This window comes from Rhinoraja longicauda, chromosome 35 (genome assembly GCF_053455715.1).
Source record: "Rhinoraja longicauda isolate Sanriku21f chromosome 35, sRhiLon1.1, whole genome shotgun sequence".
In the NCBI taxonomy this organism is placed as follows: Eukaryota; Metazoa; Chordata; class Chondrichthyes; order Rajiformes; family Arhynchobatidae; genus Rhinoraja; species Rhinoraja longicauda.
In genome coordinates, this window is record NC_135987.1 from 21,882,773 (window position 1) to 21,893,557 (window position 10,785).

The following is a 10,785-nucleotide window of genomic DNA, read 5'->3' on the forward strand; positions in this document are numbered from 1 at the left end:
CCTCTCGATGCAAATAATTTTTAACAAGGTTGGCAGCGGACCATTTCACAAACATATTGGCTGGAGTTCCTCATGGTGATGTTGGTCCCACAACCCCGTGCTCATAACTGGAATATTCTTAGATTTACGTTTCCCAGATTATTATTTCAGGTATTGTATTTCACAAATTGGTACAACAGCTGAGTTTGTAAGTTTGTTTGTTTGCCTCAACTTCACTGATGCAAAGCCAAGTCAATGATATACTGTTTCCATTTAGTTTTTAAACTATAGTTTAATATCCTGCCAGACTGTATATTGATGCTGTCAGCATGATTATTTAAAGGTAAGGTTTCAATAAAGTTCGTACTTACCTTCCATCTCAATTGGTCAAGTATAAAATTTGCCATTATCTTGAAATGGCTCTGGGATTTTTCCCACCTTGTAGATTGTTCCCATCTCCGTCTCTACAACTCTCTCTGTTTTCCCCATATCGGGGTTCATGTCCATTTCCTACCTTTCTCATCACTCCCTCCCTCCCTCCCTCCCTCCCTCCCTCCCTCCCTCCCTCCCTCCCTCCCTCCCTCCCTCCCTCCCTCCCTCCCTCCCTCCCTCCCTCCCTCCTTCCTTTCAGAGCAAGAATATGGTTCTCCTTGAATGATAATGGGGAATGTTGAGCATAAAGCGATGCAGGAGTAACTCAGCAGGTCAGGCAGCATCTGTGGAGGGAATGAAGAGATGGCGTTTCAGGTCAGGATCCTTAACATGGAGCATTGAAAAGTTGTCTTTCCTTTTCCTTTCTCCACTCTCCCCCCCCTCACTCCCATCTTCTTCACCATTTACTAACTCACTCGCCTTGCACCAATTTCCCTTTTTCTGTGAAACGTTACCTATCCATGTTCTCCACAGATGCTGCCTGACCCGCTGAGTTACTCCAGCACTCTGTGAAACATCACCTATCCATGTTCTCCACAGATGCTGCCTGACCCGCTGAGTTACTCCAGCACTCTGTGAAACGTTACCTATCCATGTTCTCCACAGACGCTGCCTGACCCGCTGAGTTGCTCCAGCTTTTTGGTGTCTATCTTCACTTTTCTCATTCAGTTTCTCCTGACTTCCACCCTTTCACTGACATTCACCCTTCTCCTCTCTCCTCGCCCAGAGTCCCGCCGACTCTCCCCACAGACAGCTCCTCCATCCTCACTGTCTCCCAGGGATAATCAGCATCTTCTCCCCCATTGGCTTGGGACGTACTGTCTACCAGTCCATCCATCAAGAGACCATGTTGTAAGTATCAACTCAGCGAATGGTCCAGTCACCATCTGGTGACGAGACCTCAACATTGCTTCCCTCCCTACAGATGCTGCTTGACCTGCTGAGAACTTCCAATACTTCCTGGCACTTGGTTCAGATTTCCAGCAACTGCTGGATTTTTGCTCCAATCACACTTGTCTACTCATGCAGCAAATCACGTTGAAGCAGAGACGTTTTAAGAGGAGCTGGTGACCTCTGTGATTCACACATGCTCACATCACACGCCACTGATCACTGCCAGCCATGGTTCTCATTACAACCGAACTGAGAACATGTAGCTTTTAAAACATGCCTTTTCCACAGTGACTTTCCAAAGGTCTAGGGCAGCTTTGGAGATTATGTGTGAATTCATTAAATGGTATTATTTCAGTTTAGCTGCAGCCGTTTCAAACTTAAATGGGAACTGCAGATGGAATAGTGAACTGCTGGAGTTTATGTGAAAGTTCTGCCAGTCCTTGTCAAGTATTCATTGATGTGTAACTTCTGGCGTTTACTCAGGAAGTCAGTGTTACTGTGAAGCCCAACATTTAATGCTCACCGCTAATTGCCATTAAAGAGTCAAAAGTGTTTAATTGTCACTAGCACTGGGACAGGGACAATGCCATTCTCAGGTGATGTTTAGGGTTGGATCCTGCCTGACCCACTGTTACTCTAGAACTTCGTGTCCATCTTTGGTATAAACCAGCATCTACAGTTCGAAGGGCCGAATGGCCTACTCCTGCACCTATTGTCTATTGTCTATTGTCTATTGTCTACAGTTTCTTCCTACACAATGAAATCCTTGCTTGCTGCAACATTGAAGCAACAACACAACACATAAATATACAACAAACTATGCAAATTATTATCTGTTCAGATCTCCTCCCTCTCTTTTCCAGTCCCCCTCCCTTACTACAAGCAGGCGAAAGATGGGTCCTGACCCAAAACGTTGCCCATCCATTTTCTCCAGAGATGCTGCATGACCCATTGAGTTACGTGTATTTTGTGTCTATCTTCACATCATCTGTTAAACCAGGTAGCCAGATATTAATATTAGGTGGAAGCTAAAGTATGCAGTGTAATTTTATACAAAGAGCAGAGTTGATGAGGGAAGATAGACACAGAAAGCTGGAGTAACTCAGCGGGTCAGGCAGCATCTCTGAAGAAAAGGAATGGGTGATGTTTTGGGTCAAGATCCTTCTTCAGAGGGAGGGTTGTGGTTTGGGATGTGCAGGGTTCAAGAGTCTGGTGGTAGATGAGGGACCTGGAGAGGAGCTGCCTCTTTGAACCACGGCCATCCTCTGATGAAGGAACTCCCACTGTGCTGTTGGACAGGGAGTTTCACGATTTAAACCCCGCGTGGATGAAAGAAGGGCACTACATTTGCAAGTCAGCGTGGTGTGACTAGCAGCCAGTTGTGTTCCCACGTGCCCACTGCCTCAGTCCTCAGTCTGCCAGAGGTCGCAGGTTTGGGGGGGGGTGCTGTCAGGGAGACTGCTTCACGTTCAGTGACGTTGACAGCTGGTTTCAGTTTGCTGTGCCCTCGAGGTGGGGCTCTCCTTTGTTTCCATTCCAGCACTGGAGGCTGCCGTTCCCTAGATCTTTATCAGAGCGATCAATGCCCAGAGGGAGAGGTGAAGAGTGACAGCAAAGCTCAATTACAAACAGCATGTTGCGATGGTCAGTGGTCCTCAACCCAGCTCCTGCCTCCTGCAAACCATGTACAACACGTTGCTCATTCTCAGTCTTGGCAGATAGGAAAAGGTTTATTTTCCCGTACAAGTAAATAAATACTTTTAGACAGGGTCAAAGAGCAAAACGGAGTAGAGATTAGATAATTTCCTTATGTATTTGGATCACATCCTTTAGCCAGTACTTGAGTGGAGGTATTAAACTGTTTGTTTAAAATGGATTATCTTCATCCTTTCCCCAGCGAGCCTTACCCCAGGATTTGCCAACACAGGCTGCTAGCTTTAGGTTCAGGCTTATTATTGGCAGTCTTGCCCAGAGTAAGTGGATCAAGGACCAGAGGACATAGGCTTAAGGCGAAGGGGAAAAGATTTAATAGTAATCTGAGGGGTAACTTTTTCACACAAAGGGTGGTGGGTGTATGGAACAAGCTGCCAGATGAGATAGTTGAGGCTGGGACTATCCCAACATTTAAGAAACAGTTAGACAGGCACATGGATAGGACAGGTTTGGAGGGATATGGACCAAATGCTGGAAGGTGGAACTAGTGTAGATGGGGCATGTTGGCCGGTGTGGGCATTGGGCTGAAGGGCCTGTTTCCGTGCTGTATCACTCTGTGACTAGTGTAGAGGGGCATGTTGGCTAGTGTGGGCAAGTTGGGCTGAAGGGCCTGTTTCCATGCTGTACCACTCTGTGCCTCTATGACTCAATGTGTGTCGAAATACTGTGAAAAGCTTTGTTTTGCAAACTTTCCAATCAGATCAGATAATACTATACATTTTTTAAATGTATTTATTTACCTGGTGAGTATCTGCCTCCAGGTCTGAAGAAGGGTCTCGACCCAAAACGTCACCCATTCCTTCTCTCCAGAGATACTGCATGCCCCACTGAGTTACTCCAGCTTTTTGTATCTGCCTCCAGGTAAGTCAGACTCAAATACAGTAGGTAGAGCAAAGGGAAGATACAGAGTGCAGAATATAGTTCTCAGCATTGTAGCGCACCAGTTCCAGAGACAAAGTCCAATGTCTGCAATGGGGTAGAGGTGAATGGGACAGGACCCCGGCTCATGGAAGGACCGTTCCGAAGTCTGATAACAGAGGGGAAGAAGCTGTTCGTGAGTCTGGTGTGTCGAGCTGTCAAGCTTCTGTACCTTCTGCCCGATGGGAGCGGGGAGAAGAAGGAACGGCAATGGGTGGGACAAGTCTTTGATGGTGTTGGCGGTGGCGTGAAGTGTAGATGGAGTCAATGGTGGGGAGTCTGGTCTGTGTGCTGGATGGAGTTACATTTACAAATGTTCCCAAACCAAGCTGTGATGCATCCTGGCAGTATGGTGTCTATAGGTTGTGAACAATGTGTCTGGTCTCTCGAGCTCTTGGGCAGTTGCTACAGGCCACAAGAAAAAGGATTTGGAATGCCTGACAGAGAGGAAGAGCAATGAGACGGTGTCGCGGATATTGGGAGTGGAGGTCAGTGGGAGAGTGCATGCTCCTAATTTGCAAGTGTCCTGAATCCAGCTGCATCGCTAATAAATTAAACCCAGCAGGCTCCAGTCACATTACTTTGTGTCAGATGTGGCTAAAGAGATGCGCACAAAGATATCACTGATTCTGAATCTGGCGTGGGTTTCATGAGAAGAAAGGAAGAAAGAGAACGATTAAATGTGCCATTTTAAACCACAGGTTAGGAGTATTTAAAGCCCACAAACTGATGGACCCATTGATTATATTTATGTGGCATCAGGTCAAATATTCAGTTTTGTATCACTACAATTTTATTGCAGTTAAAGTACTTGATTCTCCACGGTGTGTTCGCCAGAGATGCTGCCAGACCCGCTGAGTTACTCCAGCACTCTATGAAACGTCACCTATCCATGTTCTCCAGTGATGCTGCCTGACCCGCTGAGTTACTCCAGCACTCTGTGAAACGTCACCTATCCATGTTCTCCAGAGATTTTTTAGATTTACATTTAGATTTAGAGATACAGCGCAGAAACAGGCCCTTCGGCCCACCGAGTCCGCGCCGCCCAGCGATCCCCGCACATTAACACTATCCTACACACACTAGGGACAATTTTTACATTTACCCAGTCAATGAACCTAATTATCTGTACGTCTTTGGAGTGTGGGAGGAAACCGAAGATCTCGGAGAAAACCCACGCAGGTCACGGGGAGAACGTACAAACTCCGTACAGACGGCGCCCGTAGTCAGGATCGAACCTGGGTCTCCGGCGCTGCATTCGCTGTAAGGCAGCAACTCTACCACTGCGCCACCGTGCCGCTGTCTGACGATGCTGCCTGACCCGCTGAGTTACTCCAGCACTCTGTGAAACGTCACCTATCCATGTTCTCCAGAGATGCTGCCTGACCCGCTGAGTTACTCCAGCACGTTGTGTTTTATTCCGATGCTCCACAGTGTTAGCCATGTTAGAGCTGAACTGGGGTTCAAATACTACAGGGCACAGCTTTAAGGGCAGAGGGGAGAAGGGTGCACGGAGCAAGATCTTTATACACAGATTTATAGATGCCTGGAATTCCCAATCCGAAGTGGCTTTAGAAGCAGATCTGATAGTGATGTTTAAGAGATGTTTAGGTAGGCTCATGGATATGCAGGGGTTGAAGAGATTTATGAGCCGAGTGTTTAATAGTCACATATTTACCAAGAACAGAACAATGAAACACTTACTAGCTGCAGCCTAACAGGTCTGTAAACACAACGACACATAAATGATATAAAATAATCAAAAATAGAATAAATTATTGACCCTAATACTAGGAAACTATCATGTTGTGCAAACTAAAGTCCATAGTGGAACCAAAGACACAGTCACAAAAAGATTATATTTACTTATATTTGCTCATGGTTGCTGTTTGGAATCCCAATGCAATATGGTCACGTTACACTGACCAACAATCCGAGACTGCTCCAAGGATATTCCCCAATCCCCGATCCCTCTCTCCAAGGAGAGAAAGGCACAGGGGAACAACACTGCTCCAAATCTACCCCATCCTGACTTCAACTACAAGACACAAAGTGCTGGGGAAACTCTGGAATTACGTTGCTGTTACTCCAGCACTGTGTGTCTATCTGGTTTAAACCAGCATCTGCAGTTCCTTCATACACACGTCATCTGGTAGCTTGTTCCAAATGTTTACCACCCTCCGTCTGAAAAAAGATCTCCTTTAAAAATCTCCCTCTCACCTTAAACCGGTGACCTCTAATTCAGACTTATCAGTCCTGGAAAAATGTTTCTGATTATTTATCCTCTCTCTGTCCCGATCAATGTTATAATCCTAAATAACATCAACCCTCAGCCACCTACACTCCATGTGAGAACAAACCCAGCCTGTGCCACCTCTGCTTCCAACTACAGCCCTCCATTCCAGGCTCTACCTCGATGCATTCTGCACTGTACTGCATGTAGTGTGTGCCAACTGGAGTAAATGTATCCTTGCAGTGAGCTGTGAATAATCTTCACTCAGTCATTATCACCAAGCTCGTCGTCCTTTGATTTATTTCCTTTCTGTTTGCAGAACTCCAACATACCCATGTTGTACCTGTTCCAAGGGCAAGGTTAGTGCCCCACGGAGTTCTATCCCAATTTGGAAAGCAATTTGTAGAGACTTGATCCCTGGAAAAGAAGATTTGAAGCTCAGCCACGACAACTGGAAATAATCACAAACTTTATACGCCAATGAAGTTACAAATCTCCACAGACTTTCAGCTGATGTGAGCGTTTGAGAAGGTTAGTTAAAATGGAAAGCAACTCATGGCGGGCCTTTGAAAGAGTCCATGAATCATCCTGCTCGCAAGATCGCTCTGACATAACCCGCCCAGTAAAACCTGCAACAAAAACAGAAACCTCTGGCAGAGAAATGCAAGAAACGCAAGACATTTAGTGCCTCCAATGTGGTGCACAGCTTGTAGCAACAAAAACCAATGAACCTGAGGAACTCTGTGGGTCAGGCAGCATCTGAGGAGCAAATGGACAGTCTCCTCCTCCCTCATCTCCCACCCATGAGTCCACCATTTAGGGGAGGAGAATGAGGAGCAGAGGAGTGGAGGAGGGAGTTGATGTAGTTGTGGAGGGGGAGGGCGAGGAGGGTAGGGTGAGGGTGAGGAGGAGAAGGGAGGGTGAGGAGGACAGGGGAGGGTGAGGAGGGGAGGGTGAGGGTGAGGAGGGGAGGGTGAGGGTGAGGAGGGGAGGGTGAGGAGGAGAGGGGAGGGTGAGGTGCAAGCTGGGGTGGTGGGTGAGGAGGATGAGGTTGGAGAGGGAGCTGGAGGTGGGGGTGATGAGGAGGGGATGTGGAGGTTGAGTGGAGGAGGAGGTGGGGGAGGAGGGGAGGTGAGGGGGAGGGATGAGGAGGGGTGAGGTGGGGTGAGGTTCTGTGTGGACCTCCCCAGCCTGGTTATTGGTGCCACCACCATCAACCGTTCTACTCTCCATGACCAGTGCGGGTGGTGCATCATTGGCTGTTGGCCTCCACATTGGAAGGGGCGTGGTGTCTGGGGCAGGGTTGCTGAGCCCACCAGCACCAGGCTCCTGCTGATGTTATCGTGGGTCAGTCAAGATTAATGAGACGGTGAGGCTCAGGGCCAGATTAACGGGCTGGCGTTGCCATGTCTGCACTGTCATCAAGGTAGATCATTCCCAAGGGTGTTGGACTGAGGTGGCCTGGGCTGACCCTTGTGAACAATCACAAACAAGAAAGTAAAGCGCAGATCGCAGCCTGGCATGTAGCCCCAACTCAACCTCCAGAGTTAAGGCCATGGGCTTACTTCAAAACCACATAAAACAAATGCAGAACTGATGCTAGGAGCCTCTCCATGCAAGAACAAGTCCTGAATTAATTTTATACAACCAAAATGATTTGCCTGTGGGATCTTTCTAGGTGACTGAGTTAAGATGGTCAGATAGTTTCCCCATTTGTGTTTATTTTGTGGTGATGTAAAAACATTTTGAATATTTATCTCTTGCCCGAGTGTAGACCCTTCAGTCTTGAAACAACATTCAACCTCATTAAAGGATGTTTGTTGATTGAACAAGGCTCCCTCTGTCATGTGTTCTTGCCCACCACTCTCTAGAAAACTGCTTCAGGTTACTTTCTTGCTTCAGAAATGTGGTGGGGGAAGTGCTCGGTTATTGTCGAAGGTAGACACACAATGCTGGAGTAACTCAGCGAGTCGTGCAGCATCTGCCTGTCCCACTGAGTTACTCCAGCATTGTGTGTCCACCTTCGATTTTAACCAGCATCTGCAGTTTTTTTCCTGCTCGGTTATTGTGTTTGAGCAAAGAGTGTAATGTGGGGAACACACAGTGTGGCTGCAGAAAGTCAAAACTCACATCCCATAAAGTGGACCAATGGGTTTTAGTTTGGTCCGTTATTGTCACGTGTGCTGAGGTACAGTGAAAGGGTTGTTGTTGTTGTGCGCTAACCAGTCAGCAAAAAAGACAATACATGATTACAATCACGCCATCCACATTGTACAGATACAGGATGATAAAGAGAATAACGTTTGTGCAAGATAAAGTCCAGCAAATCTGTTGCTGTTGAAAGAAAGATTTATAAGAGTGGAGTGATTGTAATGAGTGATTGTAGATGCACTCTGGGACAGAGATGCAGAGTGGCCTGGGTTAGGCACCATCTTGGAGGGTCAGAGTCATGAAAATCAAGATGAATATTTTGGAAACTGCAGACGCTGGAAATTTAAAATAGAACAGAAAGTTCTAGAAATACTCAGCAGGTCAGGCAATATCTGGGAATATCTGGGAATGGATGGGTGAACTTTTCACATAACAAATCAACTGTGTAAGTTGAGGGGAACTGATTAAGTATGAGGAAGGATTCCGACCCGAAACATCATCTGCCCAACCCTTCCACAGATGCTGTCGGACCCACTGAGTATTTCCAGCACTTTGTGTTTTGCTCAAGATTCCAACATCTGCATTTTCTTCTGTCGCTAAAAAGGAAATAAGGTGCATTTACCACTCACCCAAACCAGCTCCTGAACAATGAATACCACTGTAGTCCAAACACTGTCTATTTAGGCAAAGAGACTGCAAATGGTCCAACAGTGAAGTCTACCCTCCAGCCCCCAACAATGGAGAGACAAAGATTAAAGTCAATATGCTTTTATTTTGGATAACGCTTACAAAAAATATGTATAATAATTTCCCAATACAATAACTTTTGTGAATCAATTATATTTCTTTTCACAGATTACAAAGGTTTACAGTGGAGATTAGGACATAAACTTCGGGATGACATTTTAACTTTCACAAATGTGGGACTTTCCTTTGCAAACGTTTGCAGATTGGAGGCAGGAAGTCGCACAGAGGCTGCAGACAAAGCCATCTGAGCTCCTGGGAGCAAGCACAAAGACTGTAAATTTAGAAAGAACCGTAAGGAACCTTACAAAATGGCATTGTATTGTGTCACAATGAGCAATCCCGCTCAGGAATGTCGGCAGACACAGAGGCATCGGAATCTGCAATTACTGCTTATTACTGTACTTGCGAAATATTCGGGAAAACAATGCAGAATATTCAAGGATAAAATCAATAGCTGATACAAATCGTTAGGTAAGAGAGAGAAATCAACTCCATTGTGAGTGTTGTGTTTATAACAAGTGACTTATGGAGTCCAATCCTCCCTTGGGCTGCTTATGTCCATTTCCAGAACTAATTTGGTTTTATTTAGACCACCCTGTAAGAAAATGCTCCAAAGAAATGTATCCACCCCACCCCAGACATTGATACTGTTGAATAGAATTAAATTTATATTCATAATATTTGTGCCCCATATGGTAATGCCATAATATTCCATTATATGTTTTGAATGAACAGTACCTGTCAACTTGCCTAGATGCGTTGACATGTGTTATGTTTGCCTAATAAAGACTCTGGTCTGGTCTTATTTCTTTAAGCTTGTTTGGCAAGTGCTTTCCTCAATTTGTGCTTCCTTATAATCATCTCATCTGGGTCGTGGCAGGCTGCAAGACAAATGTTGCGTCCGATGAACTGACTTGGATAGTGGACAACACTGTCGCAGGAACATTGAATATTTGGAGCACAAGGAACTGCAGATGCTAGGATCCTGCGCAAGAGGCAAAGTGCTGGAGTAACTCAGCGGGTCAGGCAGCATCTGGGGAGGGAGTAGATAGGTATTCCTCCATAGGCTGAATAGACAGATGCTGCCTGTTGATGCTGACAGTTACTCCAGCACTCTGTGAAACGTCACCTATCCATGTTCTCCACAGATGCTGCCTGACCCACTGAATTACTCCAGCACTCTATGAAACGTCACCTATCCATGTTCTCCACAGATGCTGCCTGACCCGCTGAGTTACTCCGGCACATTGTGATTTGTTCAATATCAGGAGCACAGCAGTAATATTCAAATGGTGATTATGTGCCTGGTTGATTATTCTACCATGGGTGAGAGTTTTCAGGAGATGTTTGTTGCGTGTGATGTTGTTGCGTGCGTGTTTCGGTTGGTCGATGGGATACTGGGTGAACAGCTCAACACAGACCAAAGCAAGGGGCTGTCCAGCTTTATGAGCTCAGACCCGAACGAGAATGAACCCATTGTTCAAGGCCAGAGATGGGGCACCTGGTGACTGGGCTGAACTAATACAGAGCAAAACACACAGTGGAGCAACTCTGGAGGATCTCAGCGGGTCAGGCAGTATCTGTGGACGGAATGGACAGACAATGTTTGGGGTTGAAACCTTTCTTCACACTGATGGAATGATGATGGAGAAAGCTGGAAAAGACAGATGGGAGTAGGACAGAGCCTGGTGAGTGATAGGTGGATACAGGTGAGGGGG